General features: G+C 39.6%; 2 long non-coding RNA genes across 2 annotated transcripts; one reads left to right on the top strand and one right to left on the bottom strand.

Moving 5' to 3' along the window:
* The first annotated feature begins 1,926 nt into the window (after positions 1-1,926).
* LOC106488512 (uncharacterized) lies at positions 1,927-22,609 on the top strand. The gene is made up of 3 exons (XR_001293206.1): positions 1,927-2,004; positions 13,337-13,855; positions 22,534-22,609. It is a non-coding gene; the product is annotated as an uncharacterized lncRNA (long non-coding RNA).
* Positions 3,070-19,221, bottom strand: LOC106488511 (uncharacterized). Its single transcript, XR_001293205.1, has 2 exons — positions 19,004-19,221; positions 3,070-3,268 (listed from the first exon to the last, which is right to left on the bottom strand). It is a non-coding gene; the product is annotated as an uncharacterized lncRNA (long non-coding RNA).
* Positions 22,610-23,333: the final 724 nt, after the last annotated feature.

Here is a 23,333-nt window from a genome sequence, read left to right as displayed (position 1 = left end):
GATGTAACAGCAGAACATAAGTCCTGCAGTTTTTCTGTACCTACTTTAGTGTTTGAATCAGCTACTGCCATTGCAGGAGCAGCTCATCAAGGGATATAACAAGATCTTAAGGGACACTGAGGAGCAGCCAGCCAGGACTGAAGCTCCCTTCTTCAGCAATCCCTAGGGGGGAAATCTTGACACATATTTGGCTCAGACTCATTCCATTTTGGTCCAGACATTGGCCAATCGTAGTACTCCAATGAAATCCAGAAGTGTAATTTTATTCTTGTTTGGGTCTGACAGCTGACAGACTGCCTGTATAAATGCCAAACAATAATGGTGAAACAACCAATAAAGTCCGAGTCTTCATTCTTTCTGTGCTGTTTATATAGTGGACATTTGAATAAATCCAATTTAAAAGAAAACCCCATGGATTGATCTTGGCAGTTAATCACAGGCTGTGAGCAGGAAGAGAGCTCCTACTTCTCATTCCTTTAGATTAGTTGCTGAATCCTATTTCCTAACAACTGTTCAGTTACTGTTGTCAGTGTTATGAAGCAGATTTCTCTGAAGAAAAATTGCTCTGTGCAAATTTCAGGGAAAAAATGTGCTTCTTTGCTTTACCATGATTTTGAGAGGCTCACTGTACATAAGAGAAAAACTAAAGTCTCTCCAGAGTTGCTGTAAAGAATATATATTTTTCCTCCACAAACAATATAATATAAAATAATACTAACATCTGGGATTCTTGCTACAAGTATTTTCCATGCAGGACTCTGAATAAAGAGAAAGGAAACATAAGGAGTTTGGAGGAAGTTTTACTCAGGAGGATTTGAGTTTAGGCTTGCAGAATTCTCTGCTCTTCCAAATGCAATTTGATGGCATCACTAACACGTAGCATAACGGGAGACAGATACCAGCTGTGCTTTGAGAGTTAATCTCATAAAGTGCTTGCAGAGCAGGTCACGTTCAGAACCCTGAGGGCTTCCAATCTGTTTAGACTTGAAAGGCATGCAAAGGAGGAATTGATTTTAAACCATCCAATTTTAGCATGCAGTTGGGACCCAGCCCTGTGAATCCCCCATGCGCACAGCAAGACACCAGTACATGGAACATGTTGAGAATCAGGCTTTCGGTCTGGAGCTCTGCATCTTCAGAAGAAAACATATAATAACAGGAGAGCCACAAAATGTAGTGATTTATTTGACACAGCACCTTCTATGACCTTTAAGATAAAAAGGTGCACTTCCTCTCACAAAACGGCCATTGCTTGCAGTGTAAATACTGGGTACAGCATGTAGGACTCTGCTCTGATTCTTTAACTCCCATTCTCCACTACAGTTTCCAAGTAAAAAGGCCCTAAATCTGCCAGGAAAATTCACTTATGCTCCAGATACTTGCCAAAACAAGGGGGAAAGGCAAATGATATGTTTGAACATAGCAGGTCAGGGGGAAGGAAAGATTATGGCAGCAGAGAGAAGCAGCATCATTTTCTCTTGCCGCCATTCTTCCAAAACACAAACAAGCCCAATTCTCTAAGTCAAGTAAACAAGCCATAGAAGGAACACTTGAATTATTCTAGTTTCACAGACTTACCTGCTAACACCCTGTAATGGGCTTGTTTTTGACTCAGTGCTCTAAAAAAGAGTATTCATACCATGTCATTCTGGCCCCAATATCAAGTAAGTGCCTATGTGGGGGAAGGCGGATTCCGTTACTGACCTAGTGGAGCTCCTCTAATCAGCCGTTCAGAGCCCCACATTAAAATCCCACTCAAAGTCACTTTTAGCCAGTTCTCTCTCTGGTATATATTTAGTTTCCTATAAAACAAACTAGGGAATCTAGTCTTCTGACCTAAAGATATAACTTAGCCAGTTGAAGCTAGATGATGTGAATACCCTCCCCTCCTCTGGCCCATTTCTTCTTTCTTCTTATCCTCTTATTCCTGAAGTCTTCTCTGCAACTCAGCAGAAGTTTTGCATGCCCAAGGAGACCTGAATTGGAAACAGTGACATATTCACAGTAAGTGCGACAGCACCTTGTTTTAACAATTGCTAAATAAATTTTCAGGATCTTTGTTAAATGCAAATGATATGATTTGGATGATCATAAAATGGCACCAGTAAGTAAAATAGCTGAGGAAGATTATATTAGCTTAAAGATAAAAGGAAATTAAAGTAACTGTGAAAATAAAAGTTAATTAGAACTTGAACTCTATGATATAAAAGACTAGCTTTCAATCTGACGTTTAGATTTGCTTTATTCTTACACAGATATGTAGAAATCCAGGAATATGACACCCAGCCCCCTTTTATTTGCCCATTTTTAAATCTTTTAGAATATTAATAATGGTTGCTTAGTAATAGGGAAAAGCTATCCAGAGAGATTCAGTAAAGGCTATTCCTTTTAAGACTATGAGATACTTTTTATTAAGAGTCAGTCTATTTCATATGAGCCAGCGGAAAACTAGCAGTGACAAGATTTTTCTGTACCAGTCAAGAAGAGACACTATTTTACAAGGACTGAGCAAAGTCAGAGCACCATCACAGACCATGGAACATGACCAGGGAACTGCCCCAGTGGAAAAGTCTACTGACTACAATGAGATATCATATCTTGTATTCATAGGAATAAATCTGTATTTCAAACTCAGACCTTTTGGTGTTGGGCAGGTTTCAAAAGCCTACAGCAAATACTTGCACCACAACTTATCAAGGAGAAAGTAGATAGCCATTTTTTAAACTGAGATTGCTAAAAATGCATATGAGAGTTGTTAGTTCTCATGCAAGCGATATTCACAGGATATTCAGTCTAGGTATTGCATCAGTTGAAAAAGAGAGTAACCTCATTTTGAATATTATTGAAGAAATTTAAGATTGAATAATGCCTACATGTTACACATGGATGTTCCAGGTCTGGGTTACTATAAATTAAAGATGATAACACTGCTCTGCCTAAGATTAATTGACTCTGCAGATAATCTCTGGGGATTTGATTTATTTGAGGCTAATAGTGTGGTATAATCAGTGAGTACAAAATTCACATTGTACAAACAAGAACTTAAAAAAAAAACAGGCTGTTAGGCTGTTTGGTTTAAGTTAAACTTTTATTGTAGGTTGATTCTTAAATTACAGTTTCCAGCTGGCATCACTCAGGATTTATAGCCACAAGGATCTTAATGTTTCCACAACATTTCCGGTACTCTTCACTTCCACCCATTTGCAGAACTTGTCTCTCTCCATATGTCAAAGCTGCATTAGAAGGATGAAATGGCAGTTTCCTTTGTCTATAAGCAATAAAATTAAAAAAAGAATAGGAATCATGATAAACCTGGAGGATTGATTCCCCATTCCCATCTGTGACCTCCTTGGAACAGAACTAGAAACTGTGTATGGGAAATTTTAAAACTTTTGACTTGTATATCACTGCTTTTTACAGACACCAAGATATCTCACTCACAGGCAATACAATAGGAATTAGATGGCTACTTACAGCAGTAAAAGGAAGGGGATTTTCATTTCATCTAATTTCAGTCATCTATAAGTGAAGCAACCAGTCTAAATCAGTTATGTGTGCCACCTCTTTAGTGAGTGGGGAGAGAGAGGCAGTTATAGGAAGCGATTCATCCCGTTAATCACACAGACCTATATTAAGACAAATCCACCACTATGTGGATATGCAGTTTTTTTCCACAGACCCTGTATGACTAGCTGAGATCGGATACCTCTGCTAGATAAATCACACCCTAAAGTACTGGAAGCCCTTTGAAAGCTGTACTTTGTGCAATCTTGCCGTCCAGACTAATGCTACAGTGTTAAGCTATGAGGAATATTTCGAATTTAAAATACTATTCTATGCTACTGCATTACCCTTACATAAGCGTGTCTGAGACCAGGAACAGAAATGAGCTGATATCTTCCAGACAGGTTCCCCTCCCACCCAGATGTGCCATGCTGTCTGCACTCGGGGGTAAGAGTCATGCCTTCAGTGATTTATAAAAGGAAGGCAGTAAGCATACAACTTGCCTGCTCAGGATCTTCATCCATTACAGGATAGCTAGGGTAAGAACAATATCTTTTTTTTTTTTTTTTTTTTTTTTCTGCTTAGGGCTAGTATAAAATGCTGCTACTTTAGAAATATTTTCCTGTGAGGTCAGTTTACACGATTGTTGCATTGAAGTGAAAATGCATGGCACACCTCTCCCTGGATCATTTTTCCAAAACAAGAATATACTGTAGTTAAGCCCCATTTCAAAGCTGTGCTTTATGGGAGCCTCCATAACGAAGACAGATTCTTCTGACAGACACTCTCCTAGAAGCCAGAGACCTATTAAAGTATTGGGCTTGCTTGATGATGCCCTACTTCATTCATCATCAGAAGTTCCAAAAATATCCCAAAGTATCTTAAACTTTGTAGATATTATCATCTTTGTTGTTTATGGTCCCTAATGACAAAATATTGGCTTTTGACTTTTCCTCTGTTTCCGTGAAAATGGCAGGTTGAAAAATGTTGCCAATCCAGTGGATCAATTTACTTTTGGTGTTTTGAAATTTGCAAGCTCAGAAATAGAAATGAGTGGAACTGAATTTGGTGAGATTTAATAATGGTGCGGAGACTTCATAAATTTTCTCCTTATGCCAAAGAACAATAAGAGAAATCATCATGTCCCAAAATAGTCCCTTCTCAGAAAGCTGAGGCAGACACCTCTCATTTGAGAAAGTCAAGCTGAAGTATCAGTTAATTCTGATCTGGAATTAGCACAAAGCTCTTCCATTATACTATGTGCCCTAACCACTAGGCATCTGGGGGTGTAGGGTCTCCCTCTGCTTCTCTCTCTCTGTCATACTTGATCAGCAATTTTATCATGAACCTAAAAAAAGCTTTCTTAATAGATGTGCTTAAATGGCACATTCCTGTGGAAAGACTCAGTGTCAACAAACAGATGATATTTTCTGACAAAAAAATATCAAAACAACTGGTTTGTCAGAAAGCTTTTCTGACAGCTCTGTTAGGGCAAAGCAACCTAATGACACTTGCCAGTTTCTCTGACTATACTATTAGGAGTTTTCTCTTGATATATCAGCTCACACCCCAACAGCTCCACTCCTGCCTTCCTTACAAATTTCCTTCTGGGATCCCTAAAAGCAGGACTTGAAGTGAACATCACAGATTTCAAGAATTGCCAGCTTTCATGATATTAATCTAAACATATAATACTTTGTGGTCACTACGAAGCCTCAGTTCTCTGAGGTGAATATCTAAGTTCTTTGAGGTTGCAACTAAGAATTCCATCCTTTTTCTTAAGTTAATTTTTGGACACTGTTGCTGAGGCAAAAAAGACTTAAATTATGTCTCAGGATCACTCTGAAGGCACAGAAATCAGAAGATAAGCATGAACCTAACACTTATAGCTTTAAAATTTTTCTTCTTATTGTGGTCTGTCATTATTTTTGACCACAAAAGCTGGGAATTTTTAACAAAGGCCTTTGGGTACATTTTGTTCATAAAAGAGACCACAGAGCATTTCACAATGTTTATGAAATCTGAAGACAAGTAAATCTGAGGCAGAGCATGTTCAGTTCTCTGGGTTACTTTTCTTATTCAGTCAAACGTCTTTTCATCCTGCCACTTCTTCTGTCATAGTTCCTTTGTGTGTTTAATCCTATTTGTATCTAACCTGACAGTGATTTGGAAGCCAACCCCAAGGAGGAGCAGCTATATGTATATATCTCTATATCTAGCCAGATGCAGCGACGACTGATGGTGCACTGTGACCTTTCCCATTCCAGCTCCTATCAGCTCATCTGAGACACCCTGGAGAGTTTCTGCTGAGGTGGATGTGGAATACATCTCCGATAGTTCTGGATCTACTTTTGCTAGGAAAATTTCAATGATATTGCTGCCTTTGCTCTATATTGAGTCTGCCTGTATAATGCTAGTTTGACTTTCCTGTGAGAAGGACCAGATTTCTAAATTCCAGACCCAACAAGTTATCTTCCCCTTTTGATCTTCTTTCTTGTCCCTAGTATACCTCTGCTATTTTCTCTTCCTGGGCACTTACCTGACATTGTGATAAGCACAGAGCTGTGCTGAAGTAATCAAGGAATTAAATACTGAATCCTTTCCCATAGTCTTGGTGTAAGAAACTTCAGCGTAAGTGTGAGAAGGCTGGACTGGGCAGATGAAAGAGAGTTTACTGGAACAGCATACATTGTAATTTGCTGTTTCTTACTCAGTACCAGAAAATACTTATTACAAAGTATGTGACCACTGGGCTTGGGACAGGCACATGTGATATCTAACCAATATTTCAGGAACAGCTGAGTCCTTTTTTTCTCCAGTCCACAGAGCTGCTGTAAGAAACCAGAGCTATAGTGTGTACTTGGAGGGTTCATAATGCACTGCTTGGTTTCTTAAGATCAAAAAGTAGAGGAAAGTACTGGGAGAAAATAGGAAGATTACTGACTTCAAATAAGCAGTTAGGGAAAACAAACAGAGGCAAATAACACTTCATTGTCACTGCATTAAGCAGTCCATTGTTTGTCCAGATGCTTTGTGTTGGCCGTTCCTCATCTACTGCTGTCAAACCCTTCTCAAAGCTGCTGTGTTTTTTCTTTCTTTTAAATTAAAATAGGGATGTTTCAAGTCCCTTCTCTGTTGAGTTGGACTGAGATCGAATTTCATGGACAGAGACCAATTTCTAGGTACCAAAAGCAGTAGCACTGAAGTAGCTGGGAGAAAGGTGCTATTCACTTTTAGCACTGAAATCATATATTTGGAGCTAATTTTCTTGGCACTGGGAATTCTCGTGTGAGTCTAGTAGCAAGCTCCCAAACTCCAGCATGGTTAAATACCATGCAGAAACCAAAGCACATTACAGAGCAGTGGATTAAAAACTGTCCTGTGAATATGTGTCAGGTTGTGTTGTTCCCTTTCATAAGATTTTCAAAGTGGAGGGACAGAAAAAAGCAAAACAATTTTGCTCTTTTTCTTCTTATTATTATTTATGAAGTTCTCCCAAGATTATAATTTTTCTTTAGTAAAATTTTTTTTGTGTTTGTTTTCCCACTTTGTCCTGTATGTCAGGAATCCTTGCCAACTCCTTTACATATTCCACAGGAAGACTGAAGGAAAGAAGCAGCTGTGGGCATGGGGCCTCTTTTCACCTGTTTTGGGGCTTACCTTATCTCTTGCCAAGATCCTGACTGTCTCATTTCATTAGTGAAAATGTAAAGTATCATACTAGGGACCAGATTGTGACATTCCTGCTCTCCCAAAGACTCAGTGAAGTCAATGGGAATACAAACCTTAGGAGCCCTGACCAACAAATCTGGCTTCTTCCACCATCCATGTGGCACCTGATAGAAAAATGATATTCCAGCATTAGCTAAAGGATTCCCTGAACATGTTGCTACAGGTACTCTGCAGCTGTGGGGAGACAACTCTAAACACGCACCCCATATTCAATGCAGCTGAGATAGTCTGAGCAGTGGGTTGCGAAAAAAGCTTGAATGAGATATGCCTGGGTGGTGAGGCAATGGCACAGTGAAGTACACAGCACAGCTTTGGGGCTCATGCTATACCACAGCTAGTCACCATCGTGGAGTATGCTGCAAAAGCAGGAGTTTGCCATTGCTTATCCTCTTCATAGTATGTGCAGCTCGGGTCTGAAATCCACGTGGATGAACAGACAGGGCAGAGCAGCTCAGTAACCCCATCACTTCTGAACTTGTGAGCAGGGTTTATATAATGATGAGCCATCAGCTCTTTTATTTCAAGTACTGCCTCAGCTTACGTGGCATAGTAGCAATCTGGCTTTGATGAAGAAAAATGTGAAGGAATGTGTTCCCCAGGGAATAAATGCAATAGACAGACAACATGAATAAGAAGACTATTATGCTGGTAAATGATACACATTTCCATCCAGAACATTTTTATTAGTCTTGGAACTAAATTAAAGCTTGTTTCCACTCTCATTTGCTAAAGGTTAATCCAGATTTCTAAGAGATGTGCCCAGATAAAGGTATGATCTCTTTAATGAACTGCTCTGCCCATTCCTCTAGCTTTTCTGTTTTCTCTCGTATTGATGTTACTACAGATATATGGAAAAAAGCAAAAAGAAAAAATACGTGGAACAGAAAAAAAAACAGACTAGTGCAAAAAAAAATCTTAGGAATGTCAGTTACAAATTCAGCATAGGACTGGCTAATGTTTATACACTGTGTGAGAAATGCAAATGGCAATAAAAACATGGCTGCATTACAGAAATATTTTAAATGGTTATTTTTCAGTCAGTTTTCCTAGTACTCAGTTAAGAATATTTTTGTTGTCTTTCTAAATATTATCTTTTAAGACCTAAAAAGAATCCTAAATAAAATGGTTGCTACAATTCAGTTTCCTAGTGTAGCAGTTAATATTTAGGTTGTACTGTTATTGCTTTGTCTGAAGCTCAGTAAATCCACTGCTCAGTCTTGTCAAAACTTTCAAGAGTATTTCACTTTTTTCTCCTGAATTTATTAATTTCTTCCATCATTCTTCCTTTGTACCTCACCAATCTCATGTTTAATCCCTTAAAATAGCATGTCTCAAGCAATGTCTCAGCAAGATTCTCATGGGTAAAAACAGATGTTAAAAAGCCACCTATCATCTTCATAAAATTGTTCCCCTCCTTAAATGCTTATTCAGATACCTGAGGCTTCAAAACACAGGACAATTCACTCTCAGATTTCCTGATTCTGAGACTGAAATATTTTGGTTTGGAATTTTCAATAACTTTCTTAAACCCTCTTTATTTTCATCTGACATTTTATGTCTCATGACATATGTTCCATTTCACTGACTTCATCTTATGGGATTTCCAATTTCTGGAATATTCTTTGACTCACTGAATGTTTTCTAAGTTCCCGTTATCTGTTATGGATTTGTTGTGATCATTATGAATTGTTTTTTGTTATAATACTGAGCAGGCCAGCAGTATTTCTCTTCCCTGCACTAGAGAGTGCTGAGAACAGATCCACCAGGGTCACTCCAGAGCTCAGGATCTCTGTTGGTAAGCAAACATCAACAAGAGAAAAAGAAAGCAGGAAAACACTTTAAGAAAAGTCTGATCTAGCTCTAAAAGAAATTGGATGCTGGACCTTTGATGAATCACCCATCTGCATGTTATTTGCATGAACTACCACAAATAATCTGACAAAAATATGACTAGTCCATTTTGAGTTTATGGCCTCAGACACAGAAAATAAGTATCATATGAAAAATACTAGGAATATTATAGTTCCCAGAACAATATTAGATTCCTGCTTCTGGTTAGCTTTTGCAAGACACCAAATCCTGTTAAATCCTGTGTTACTAAAGATGCCACTGAAATTTCAGTTTACCTAGGTGCAGGACTTCTCACAGAACCGAACCACTGAGTGTCGATGGCCAAATCTTTCCCACTGAAGGCAATGGTATCTTTGCCATTAACTTTAGGAGACAGAGAATCAGGTCCTGATAGCAGAGAAAGAGATTCTGCCTATTTGTAATTTATGCCTCACCTTTGAGGTGCCTTGTATTTTCACAAGGCCTCTGCTTTTCATTAAGGACAAGGTGGGTAAGCCATTCAAATGCAACTGTATGAAAATTAGACATCTAGTCTAAGTTAGTCATCTAGGTTTTTCCTATAACCAATAGAGAGAGAAAGATGGAGATTCATCCTACCTGTCTTAGATATTTATTCTAGAATAAGGAAAATCTGGCTCTGGATGTGCCTGTGACTCTCCACTGACCTTGAAGAGAGCCTGGATGCCAAGATGCCTATCTTTTAGGTAGCTGAGATTAACCAAAATGATCCCACCTACTAAAAGTGTCTAACTTGGGCACTGCTGCTGCTGGAAATCTAAGTGTAAAGAAGCAGCTCAGACTTGGCTACCTGTAAATCCTATGGAGAAAGAGTCCCACTGCCTTGGCAGGGCCTCAGAATTTCAGCTGGCGCAAATGAGAATAGCCATGCTGGCTACTCTGATTTCTGCCCGTTAAAAACTGGGTCTGAGGGAAGAGTGGGGTTGTGCCCCCCTCTGATCATGTGAGCTCTATTCCTCACTCAACTCTCAGGCCCATTTCTGCTGATGATCACTTGGGCATGGTGCTGCTATTAAAAGGTTCCCTTGCTATTTCCAGATCAGGTTTTTCAGACATTTTCCTTTTGCTCTCTATGCCTGCATTGCTAGCTTCCACAGGAGGTAATACAAGACTGTTAACGAACTACAGTGCTATTTTCTGCATCATTACCCTCCCAAAAGCATCCCTAGTGATGCGACAGATTTTAATTTCCTTTCCTTCCCTGTATATATTGCATCTCAACACCTAGGTCCAGGTCCTACAGAGAATCCTCCAGGGCAGCACTGGCTTTAGAGGCTGCATCTGCTCAAATGGGCCATGGCCTGTTTGGTGGACCTACAGTCAACTGGCACGACGGCTGTAAAATACGTCATGGTCTTTTGTACTGCTAAGGCCATGCAGCTAAACTCTCTCCAGTGTCCTAGCATTGTAGTTTCACTTATTGCGAACAGTTTTTGGCCCATGCTATGCTGCAGGCTGCGCTCAGGCATCGTTGGAGAAGTGCTGTGTAGTTCAGGTTAAACCATGCTCAAGAAAATGCTAAATGAACATTATGAATGAGCACCTGCCAGTGGTTTAACTAAGAGCCTGGTCCTTTAGTTTTCTAGTAGTAGTAGTATAGGTATCGCAAGAGTGCCTAGTATGGCCAATAAGGTTTACCAAACCAAGCTCTGCTGTCAAATATACATGTGCATCTACTGCCTAAATCAATGAGAGTCTTCTCAGTGTAAACAAGAATAGACTTTGACATTCTAAACCAAATGGTTAACACTGATACCAAAGAGGGATATGCTTACCTTTTAAATCCAAATTTCCACTAAGATGTAGTCTAACAAGCTCCTTGCCTTCATGCATGTATTTTTTTTTCAGTGTGCCATTTTACATAGAGGGAAGACTAAAACTATTCATCCAGAATTTTGCCTATAAAGGTATTCAGTATCTAGGTGGAATGGCTCTTTTAAAAAATACGGAAAAGCAGAGAGAAGGACCCTTTTCTCAAGAGGAAGACAAAACAGCCCTAGCATTCTTGCACTCTGGATAAAATATGTTTACTGTGAAACTTTCCACCTACTTGAAATAAATGTAAGATTGTATTATGACCAACAGTTTCTGTTCCTATTACATTACAATTTCCCTCTTCTAATTTGACAGACCAAATTAAAAAAGCCAACCTATTTGTCAATATTACTGGTTTTGTCTCATCCGTTCTCTTTTTCCCATTTGGACTTCTTCTCTTTCTGGAGTCTGATCAACATCTGACTCAGAAGTTTCCTCAGATTTTCAAATAATTGACCTTAGGGTTTAATCAGGAGTGAAAGAAGAAGCAGGTGGGAAGAATTCTTGTAATTTTGTTTACAAGAACATACTTCCAGAAACCTTGCCTGAATTCAGTGGAAACATAGATTTAATTTTCCTCCTATAAAGGATGGATGAAGTGAAGTTGCCAGAAAATGATCCATTTCAAATATTTGACTGTATGCTCTTGTAGCCTGTTTAAAGACTGTTAGGGTTATGACAGCAATGTGGCTTTGTATTACAGTTCTTGCATTTGAATTTACATCATGAAAATATGGAGCTGGTGTCAAAGCTGGGTCATCATCAAACCGGGCTCCACACCCTGTAGCGGCACCAGTGCCTGGAGAAGGAGGCCGTGTTTGCCATCAGAATGGTCATTATCAAGAAAGAAGTGTAGCTCACATGGAAACAACAGTAATTCAAATAATAGTGCCCTTCAAAACGCAGCCCGTGAAGAGTTTTTTCATGAACTTCAATAAATTTTGGTATAAACACAAGAAAGAAAGCAATGAATGAGTTTGTATCACTTTAAAAGGAAAACTACTAAAGTCCTAGCTAAGTGTTTTCTGTCTTTACTTTTTCCACCATACATGCATGCTAGAGAATATGTCCCACTGACTTCAACAGGTCAGCAATCACTACAAGTTTTTGGAGTTTACAGTGATGGATCATTAGGACTTACTGGAAAGCTGACTGTGGATGAATCAGAACAAGAAAGTGGATTTCTCTTAGAAAATATAGAGGCCCTAACAGATATGTCAAGGATAAGCTTTGGAGAGCCAGTAGACTTTTAGATGCTTACCTAAAGACTGGGCTTTTGAAGTTACCAGTTATTATTCATGCCTCTACTTGAAACCCCCAAATCCACAGATCTAAGAAAATAATGATAATATTTATTCACTGCAATATCCTCATAAATAAGTATTTAAAATAGTTAAAATATTTTCTTGTTTCGTTATATTTTACTATATAACCACTATGCTATGTCTTCTCTACAAAGCCATTCACCTAGAGCTATTAACAGAAAAGCTGATTAAAATATCATAAAAATAACTGAAACATCTTCCAAACAGTGTCAAGGATGCCAAAGCAGTATAAAGTTCTTCCAGCACTCTTATACTGTGACTACTTGAATACCACTGGCTAGTAGCTAGTGTTGTGAGTCATTCCTGTGTAGGTCAGTGGGTTTATTTGTTGAATGCATCATTCAGTGAAAAACGCATCATAAAGTAGCCAAAGGGTGTTTTGAGCTAACAACAAATATGAGCTGAGAACATAAGTAGTCTCAAATTAAAGCTATTCAGAAAATGAAAAGCAAAAAAAAAACTTTTTTAGTGTTGTACATATTTTTTATTCCTAGCTATAAGAGCCTTTACCCTTACAGAACAAAACATTTGGCTTTATAGGTGTTTTCCATTTGCCAAAAGAACTGCCAGGGGAATAGATAGTGAAGACCTATTTATCACCTCTTTAGAGCAACTGGGATCAAAGATTCCCTTTGTGGTTTTAAGACATGAAAAAGAAATAACTATGAAAACTAATTCTCAACTATTCATTATTTGTACCATTGCTTTTTCTTGTTTTCATTTCGCAAATATACTCAACTATGCAGGTGATGCAAAAAAAGTAACTTTGGTTCTTTCATATTTGGAAAAAAAATCAGCATTTTCCTGTTTTCAAAGTAACTGCAAAGGTACAGAATATGGGTCTTTTATTATATTTTTACTTTTATTACTATTGCTGTTATTGATTATTGTTAGCCAGTCAGTGAGGTGAGTCTATGCCTTTTTCTTGAAATGAGACCTCAAGACTTATCAGAAGGACTTTTAAACTCAAAAGATAGGTTTCCTTAGAACAGAAATTTGAACTGTTTGAAACAGAGAAAATTCAGAAGAGAAAGAACAGGAATAAAAGAACTTAAACCCCTCCTCTTCCTCCATCCACTCTGTCTTTGCAGGCCAAGTCCTTTCCTCCAGACCTCGGTGCAGCAACCTCAGGGACCTGGACAAACGCTGCAACATCCCTCTGAGTCCTCAGGAAAAGTCTGACTTTCTGATCCCTCTGGGCACGCCTGCTTCCCCATCTCCCAAGCCGTTCCCTGCTCTCTGCCTGCTCTGCCCTGCGCTGCCAATGCTCTGCCCACCAGGCATGCCCTGTTACACCCCATAAGCAATCACTCCCGTCTTTCAGACACTTCTGCCTTGTCCAAAAAAGAAGCCCTGCAAAAACAGAGGCAGATAAACCTCTTCCTTGCCTCCCAGTCACACCCTTTATAAAGGATCAGAGCTTACAATTATATGCAACAAACAACAAACAAGCCAAAGAATAATTAAGGTCGGAAGGAAGCTTTGGAGTTCACCTTCTCCAATCCCCTGCTTGAAGCTGGGCTAACTTCAAAGTTAGATAAGGTTGATCAGGGCCTTGGCGAGGTGATTTCTGGATATCTCCAAGGATGGGGATTCTAGAACTTCTCCAGGTAACTTCTTCTAATGTAATCATTTCCAATGTGGCATTTTTTTTGTCCTTATATCTAGTTCCTTACTAATTTTGTTTTATCCTCATTCTGTTCTCTCCTGTAAATTTAATCAAATTCATTAAATACCCGAGAAATAAACATTGAAATAGCTGCACAAAGGCTAATAGTGCAGCCCCCCCCTGTGCATAGGAATTCTGTGCTGAGATGACTCTCCAGGCCTAGCCCATGTGGTAGGAGAAAGTATATGGAAGGACAAAGGAGATAAAAGAGAAATGAGAGTCATGCTCCCCAGTTCACAGTGCTTAATACTACATTTAGGCAAAGTAAGCCTAGAGAAGCCTAAATCTCCTGTAACAAACGCTGAAAGCTGGGAACATGGCACTTGTTGCAGAAGAACTGAGATTTAGCTTGCTCCTTCATTTCTCTGTTCTTCCACCGAACTGGACAGAAGAGCACTCAGCCCAAGGCAGAAGCTGGCACAGGGTGTGTAGCACTGTCTCTGCACCTCCTCAGTAAAGAGGATCACAACTGCTCAGGTGACTTTGGCTGAAAGGCTTCTCCTCTTCTTTCACTGGTTGCCTAATTGCTTCCTCTCTCTTGAAGCACTAAGGAATGAGAATGAATGGAAGACATTTATGAATCTACTAGCTTATCTTGGAATAAGATAAAGCAAGATGATCTGTTTTGAAAATACAAATTGCAAGTTAGTAAGACTCCTGTGAATGTAACTGTTGACAACCCAACTGTGATAGGGAAAGGTTCATGGAATAATGCATGTTCTGTTTGAGTGCAGGACTCATCAGGGTCCTGTCTAAGGCTCATGAAAATGCTGAAATGCTCCCTTTTGAAAATTACATTAAAAACTGTTTTTATAATGAAGAAAAAATAATGCAGTGCAGCTTGAGCAGTAGAAGCACTACTGTGGTCTCCTTAATTCATCAGAAAGAGCTGACCAAAGAGCATATAAAGCTTTACATAAACACTCTGTTATTTTATCTTGTCTATGTTTGGACCTGTTTTAGACACAGTCAGCAAGGTTCTTTCTCTTCACATTACCCTCCTGGGATCAATAGGGATATTCAAGGTATAAATTATTTTAAGGATTCTTATTATTTGCTTTTTACTTTTTACCTCACACCATCCACCTTACTGCTAATGCATGCACCATCTTTTGCTTTTTATAAAATGAGAGTCTTTTTCATAGGTGCGGGTACAAACTCACAGGAGACAAGGAGTGGTTCTCCAGCTCTGCTGTTGGATATATACACTGTTCATGCACATTTTGGCTCAGAGATTTGAATTCTCATTTAGTCTTTAGATATGGTATCAGACTTCTTTTTTTCTTTTTAGAGTAGTTTTACCTTTTATCAGCAACTAAACATTAACTGGATCAGACAATTAGAACCAGGTCTGGATGGTGTATCTGGGTGTATAAGGCCATAGTTCAAGACCTTACTCTGCCTGATTGTGCAAGCCTGTTTTACCACATACCTGCAGAATACTATAACCCCCTCCACCCCACAACCACAGGCAATTTTAGGATAAATCTCTCTCTTTCATTCATCTTTTTTTTCCCCAGAAATTCCATCCAGTTGAAGTATATGGCTCTATATTTCATTTTGAGACATAAATCCATCTCCCAGGAGACTTTATTAACAGCTTTACCAATGAGGTAAAAATAATAATAATAATTAAAACATGCAATGCTTGTAAAAATAATAATGGTAATTAAAATATAAAATAAAAAAAAACCACAGAGACTGTAGGAGTTTTTCAGTTTCCCTTAATGGCAGGAAAGTGAAGATTTATTTTTAACTGAAGCTTTTACTGAAGCAGCAATTTTTCTTTTTTTTTTTTACTTTTTATTTTCAACCAGATGGGAGTGTCTGGAATGTTATTTTTTATTTTAAAAATAAGTCATCATTTTCACCATCAGCACTCAGATACGAGTCACACTAATCACAATACTAGTGGTTGAAAGGTCTGAGCATTTTTGTGGTTTCTTGAATAAATATAAGTAATTCAATTTTGGTGTTCTCAAATTTGTGGAATGTGATATTTGGAAGGGTCTAAGAACTGAAAATCATTCTAGTCCAAGAAACAAATGCTTTCAATCTTATAATACTGGATGGAAGAAGGCCTTTCTTTTTGCTTTGCTTTTTCCCATAGGGGGACAAGAACAGATAAAGTCTCTATTACACTTAACATCAATTGATGAAAATGAACTCACTGATTAAAAGATTTTGTTTCTTTTAGATAATGCTGATCACACTTAGCTCAACAATACTCTGTATCTCAGTCCAAGGGTAGCATTCAGTGATGATAAAATAAAATGTTTTCTCCCAGTGATTTGAATAAGCCAAGCTTACAGGGCTCCTAATTTTTCTTTTTTTCCAGGAAGGGGGCATAGTGGTTTCTAGCCTCACAGTCTTGATTATCTGTTTGTCTGGTGTCTCCAGCTCCTACTGCAAAACTCCAGCTAAGAACTAAGCCAATACTACAGTATTTATTTTCTGTGTAAAGTCTCCAAAGAAATACGAAGAAAAGGTCTGGAACATAGTTACTTTAGATGTTGTAAGAAAACAAAAATAGTAAAAAATAAAATAAAATAAAAAAATTGGCCAGAACTTTGCTTACAGTTTATGCTACAGAGAGTCCTGTACTTGCTGTTACAATGACTTGATTTGGGTAACAGGAACTCACCTCTGCTACTATACATACTGCCAAATGGGACACATTCACAGGGAAGCCACATCTGAAGAAAACAACACCTGGGAACAGTAGACACAATAACTGTGCCAGTCTGAGGCAGAGTTTCTTCCACTGCATGATAATTGTCGTGTAAGAGCCAGGAATGCCTCTCAGTCGGAAAACTGACACATTGCCACAAAATAGGGAGACCTACGTTCTCTTTGGTACTGTTTAAAGGATCCAGTGCCCTTGAGACCCTGTAAACATTTGAAAACTACTATTTTTGGAATACTGTCCATAGCATTTGATTATTTAATTACATGTCACTATTAGAACTGTCGTTTAGGAGCTCTTCTTTTGGCCTAAACTACTTAAAACTGACTGTCCAAGGGCAAGCAAAGAAAGACTGGGAGGATCTGCTACGGTTATTGAGTTCAGTCCCTTGTTACTGCTGGTTACTCGCCATGCAATGGCCTCCTGAAGTGTCTCTAGCTACATTTAAAGAATGACTAGGCTTTTGCAGACACTTCTGGACTTCCACAACACACATCCTTGTAAATATTCCCATGGCATTTCTTCATGCTTTGTTTTTGCCAACCTTTTTCTTGTGACAAGCAACAAAGTACTGAAGCCACGGAGGAAGCAGAGAAGAAGCAACCGAGGAGACTGATGTGTCTATATGCACAAACAAGCAAGGAATAGCACGAAACAGGGCAAGGACAGAGAGAGAAAACAAACTGTAGTGAGCTAATATGGAAACCGCACTTTCCCACTGGAGCTGCAGCAAAGAACATAATAAATAGTAACAGTTAAACATTCAGGGAGGTTTACACAACTGAGATCCATTCCTCAGCTTCTGCACAATGTCCTGCTCCCTTTGGTGCACCTAAATGCTCTGAGAGAGACCCCTTCCTCCACCAACCCTCACACAAGTGCAACTGGACACTCCCTACTGACTCGGGAGATAATCTGGATTAGAGGGTTGATCAGGATGCTGGACGGGTCAGTGCAGGGCTAGAGAAAGCCAAGCAGTCATCTGCTCAGCCACAAAACAAACAAGCAACCCTCCCTCCCTTCTCAGTCCCCACAGGAAGACCAAGGGTGGTATAACTGGTAAGAGAAGATTAGAGAGCTTTTTAATTGCATCTAGCATCATTTCTTTCATCTCTGGCTATAATATCATTCTGTGAAGACTTAAATTGACAAAGATGTTGACCTGAGTCTTTCCTTTTATTTTTTTTGCAAAAGATGTGAATTCCCTGCAAAAGGAGGGGTCCTCTGTACAGTAGTCCAAATAGATGTTTTCTTCTTTTTCAGTACAAGAGCTGACAATAAAATAAGTAGCTGTCTATATCTGTTCCTGCTAGGGGTTCCTGGTGAACGAGCAAGTTAAAGGAAAACAAATTCAGAAAGTGGCAAGGACAGTTATTAAAAATATCTGAACATTCAGCTGGTAGGTTGATTTCTATATAGAAATAATTCAAAACAAAATGAAACAAAAGCCTCCCTTTGTGTGCAGTAGAGTTCAAGGATTTGTGGCAGGACTTGTCTGCAAGAAACAAAGAGAAGAAATAACCCACCTAACTGCATGGATTACTGTAATTATAATCTTGAATAGAATTTATATGCAAAAATTCCCTCCCAGAAGCTTTTGAAGGGAAAAATATTAACTTGGCAGAAGGTAAATCTGGCATTTAGTCAATCAGTAATAGTGAGATGTGTGAGGAGAGACAATTATGGGTGGAGAAAGATTAGTTAGGAGAAGCCAAGGGGTGGGAAGAAATTTAACATTTTTGACTGTTAAACAAAACTGGATCCCAGAAATAGGGGGATTAATGTATGAACGGATGTTATCTAAACTAATTTATTTACTACTGGTCCAAATAGCAAAGGAAAAAAAAGGAAAATTTTTATAAATTCATCTCAGGATCATTTTTGGAACTGGTGTATGCTTGCTCTTAATTACTGTCTTCCTTCTCTGATTCATAACTGGTTCTCTTTCCCCATTTTTCATAATAGATGAGAACCAGGATAAACAAGTGAGACTGAAGTAAAAGCTTGATATAAGAGTAGACCTGGTATTTATCTATGCACACTTATGGAATTACCGAAATAATTCTGAGGAACAGATTAGATTACGGGGGAGTGTGTGCGGGGGGAAGTGACATTCATTCATACATTGACTGAAACTGTGGTTGAGATGATACTGCTGTTTTCAAATACAATCTTTAAACTTAGCACACACATTCAAAATGTAATTGTTAGCACACTCATTCATAAACTTAACTGATTTCAAAATCTCCCAACTCCTTCAAGCTCCCAACAAACAAAAACAATTTGCAGAACTTCAAACAGGCTAAATAGGTTCAAGGTCCTCCCAACCCCCTAAAGCCCCCAGACAAACAAAACAAATCTGCAGAATTTCACACACAGGTTACACAAAATTTTCTTACTTACAAGTTTCTCTTCGCTCCAAAGGCGGCTTTATTTGCATAAGGCAGCTCTACTGGACATGAAGTTTCTAATTTGTGAATTTGTGAACAAATATAAAGCTGGATTTTCAGTTGCTTTGCACCACTTTCCTTCTTTCATTGTGAAAACAATGCAAGAGAGAACAACAGGCCATACGTACACAGCTCCTCGGAGGAAGCTTGTGTCTCCTTGCGCAGTTGGTTTTGCAGTGGCACTCTGGCAGAAAATAATGTGCTGGAGGTAGTTGTTACTGTTATTACTGTAGTAATAACAGCAAGCGTGGTGTGTTTTATTTTTCTTTTGTTTAAATTTCAAGACTGAGAACTACATGGCTTTGATGAACACAGAGTATGCATGGCTATCTTTAGCCATTACGCAAGGGCTTCTTTTATGTTTTTATTTTAACAATGAACTTGTGAAAGTGCTAGCACTTTAGCAGCCCAGATATGCACGTGTGCAAGTGTGCATGGAACAAAAGAGCAGCAAGGAGCTCCGGGCTGTAGTGAGCACTTGGAGCATATCTATTTTGTACTCACTTTCTTGCTGCTTCCAAAAACAGTTCAGTAAATCATGTCTCTTCCAGTGCAATTGCGTATATACCACTTTACATTTTCAGCAGGGTTCCAGATGTGAGCAATTAGGCCACACTGTGCTATTATGCTGCCTCCCATATGTGAGACATGGCTAAATAAGAATAAACCAGCTCTTTCTTAAAATTGTGCACAGTTCTTCCCAGACAGGCAGTGGTTAGCCCTCACTGGCAGATCCAACCAGCACTTTCCAAACTCATGGTCTAAATACACGCCTAGACGATGTCCTGACTACGTGCTGGGACAAGGCAGTATCAGCCCCCAGCCTCTGCTTCCCTCTTGCTTCGCTGATGTGTGAGAGCTGCAGCCCACCGGCCAGTGGCAGCCACATCGCGTAGCAGGAAACAAGAGCACGCTGAAGCGTAACGTACACCACAGGACAGACACAGCTATTTGGACAAAACCCAACAAGGAGAGCTTCCAGGGTTGTGCTCAGTCCCTCTTGGACTTGAAGTTTACCAGGCACCTTAGAGGAAGCCTTCATTTCCGCTTGCTGTCAATTCGATAATGAGATTTGAGCTAAAAAGTACAGATACGGAAAGCTTGTCTGCTGCAGAGAAATGTTTAGGCCTTCAGTAATGTCTAAATAAATAGCAACAAGACATTTGGGTTGAGTTTTGTTTCCTCAAGAGTTTCCAGACTACTCTGAATCCAGTAAACAAAAATTGCCACTGGGGAAGTCAGACATATTTTTCTTTTCTCTTGAGAAACTGTGGATGTTATTCTGTGTTCTGTGGTAGAGAAAAATTTCCTTGGAGTAATTGGAAATTTCACATTACTGAGAAGCTGAGAGAAAGGCTTTAAGAAAGCAATCTGCTCTTTGAAAAGATGTTAAAGACAGATAGGCATTACAGATAGACATTACAAATAGACTTTAAGACATTAAAGACATCTTTCCAGCCCATTTCCAAAACTGCAACATCAAATTAGCAATCAGTTGCTCACTGCAGTATCTAAAATGTGGTGCTAGTATTAAAGGGATGTATCTGACACGTTATTTGGACCAGGCTGAACTGACTCTAGCAGGTGGTCTATGGTGAGGGTAATCAAGGCCATTGTACAGTTTCTGTCACTTGGAAAGCAATATTGGACTTATTTTTGCAGGGTGCAGACATGTATCCAACTGTGAAAGGGGCAAAATTGGCTGTGATAAAAGAGGGGAAAGAGCAAAAGAAAGAGAAAGAACAATTTATAAGAGAGTGTGATACTCTCCAGCTCTCTTGAAGGTATGAAAAAAGACCTTGGAAACCGCTGGGAAGATAGGAGCGGCCACAGGGTGGGAGACCTCAGACTGAGGAAGTAGGAAGTCCACCAAAAAACACGACACTGTCAGTGACAAACACTAGAGGTAGAATAATGGCTGCTGCCTAAATATGCCAATACAGCTGAGCTAGTGGAGCTGCTATGAATGGTTTCTAGTGTCCTGGTTGAAGCACCCTGGGCAACCATGAAGTGCACATTCAAGCTGCATGGGGACACAGAACAACAGACTGGATGTCATCGTGTGACCCACACTATGAGCCACCCCAGCACTAAGGTTTGCTATCCCAGACAGTGGAATGAAGCTTCTAATCTTAAACAACCAGAAGGAAGGTCTCCGAGCCTTACTAGGCACCAGGGCAGCCACCTCCTGGCCTGGTGAACATAGAAGTCACAGCTGGGAAGCCACTTCACATCAGCACTTCAGCCATCTTGGTCTCTACGTCCCAGCAAATGGTTCTGACTCGACTTCAGACCTTTCACTTTCTTCCTTGAACTCCCGACTTGAATCTGGTTCCTTCTCCTGCTTCCAGTATCCGAACTCTGTCCTAGGAACCTGGCTCTTGGACAGGCGCTGGGTTTGGCTCCAGGTCTCCTGCCTGTAGGCCTGGTTACTTTTGCTTGCTTGGCCTGCAATCTCCAGCATCACTAACAACAGCTCTTCTATGCCTTTCGCTCCAGTAAGTCCATGCCTGAATCACACACCCTTACCCAGAAGAGCCTACAACTAGGTAACAAAAAGATGAACACAGTTAACTAAGTAGTGATCACTGCACACTCATGACTGCTGAGTGTTTTATGGAGGAGGCAGGGTGGATGCAAGTGGGAAGATCAGCTAAGTGGGTATTTTTTGCAGCAATCATTGAAATGGGTTTAAAGGCCACAGTACTTCGGCAAAGCTATATTTATGAACACCCTAAATAATACCATATTTTGCCTATTCCAAAAAAAGAAGTTAGCCCTTTACTTCCCAATATCCCTATGCACTTGCATCACTTCTGACATACACTGATATCCTACATTTCTGAACATTTCTGGAATTCAGACATTTTATACTATAATCCTTCCATTTTGCTTGATCTTCAAAGATTTGGCTGAAGAAATGCATTTCCTTGTCCAGCCTCATCGAGGTTTTGAGTGCTCTTGAGAGCTAAAGAACAGAGACTTGGCCATGCCTGTTTAGCTAATCCACCACCTGTCAGAAAGTCCTTTCCTTTTGGTTCAGATTTCTGGTCGGTTCAGTCGAGTGGAAATGTTCAGTGTCGCATGGAGAACTCCGTGTATTTAAATTCCTCTGCAGGAATGTCTGGGGCTGTTCTGCAGGCAACATCCTGTTCTCATCCTGCAGGTGGCTGAGGAAGCAGGGAACACGTTCCTGATGGCCATCATGCCCTTGAGTCATTTTCATTTGCAGCTCCTGGTATTTTTATTATTTTGATCAGTCTATAACAACAGCAGAGCCCTCTAAATAATCATGGATTTCATTTACAGCATCCCTTCTCTCTCTAGATTCATCTCAGCCTGTCTCGGCATGCCACTTCGCCAGACCACTTAGCAACCCCAACAACACCATTTCTTCTTGTGTCTTCCAGGTAAAGATGCAGATTGTTATCCAGGTGAGGCATAAGCAAATAACGTCTATTTTGTTTCCTTTTCATGAGAAAGAGAACGCTACTGATGCTGGGTGAAATGTTGACAACCTCTCACTTTGGTCACTAAGAATAGTTTCTGCACATCTGAGGACTGCAGTAAGAGGTGACTGCTAAAAAATCCCTGAGATGAGATGACGGTGAAGGGCAATGTAAAGATGTATTTTCTCCATCTATTTCTGTGGACTTTGAATCAGATACATGGCCCACTGGAGTGCCTAGAGAGCAAGACAGCAATGTGCATCCCTACCCCTTCTGAGCTTTGAATATTCCTAACATCCAGTGGGTGACCAGCAGAAAAATCTCATCTTCCTGAGTGCATGCACAACACACACATTTCCAAAAATCCTGTTATTCAGCAGCTGCCTTCTGGGCTGGCTCTTATGTCATTGGGTTTGTAATAGTTGTTAACTTCCCAGCTACCTAGAGTTTTACCTTGCAGGGGTCACTGAAATGGCTTCACTTGTTTTTCATCATTGCTCACTTTCCTGCAGCCACCCCCTTCCCACAACTAGATATTCTTTTTGAGACAAAGAAATATTTGAACCCAAGCTTTAGGAGTGAATGCTGCCAAAAATTCTTCTTAAGATAAACATGACCACCCCTTGGCTTTAACTAACAGCTGTTCTAAAAGAGCAGAACTCCTTGTGCAGGGTGAGAAGAAAATTCTGTGTTTTGACTCTTCTGGCAGCATGATAAAAATAGGGGGTTGATATGTTGTGGAAGATTTGTCAAACTGAATGTTTAATCACAGTGTCTTTTTTTTTTCACTTTTATTTCAACTGCAAACTAATGAATAGAGTAGTAGTTTACAAG

This window comes from Apteryx mantelli, chromosome 1, assembly GCF_036417845.1.
Source record: "Apteryx mantelli isolate bAptMan1 chromosome 1, bAptMan1.hap1, whole genome shotgun sequence".
Lineage (NCBI taxonomy): Eukaryota > Metazoa > Chordata > Aves > Apterygiformes > Apterygidae > Apteryx > Apteryx mantelli.
The sequence above is the reverse complement of the archived record's forward strand: the minus strand, read 5'-3'. Positions and strand labels throughout refer to the sequence as shown.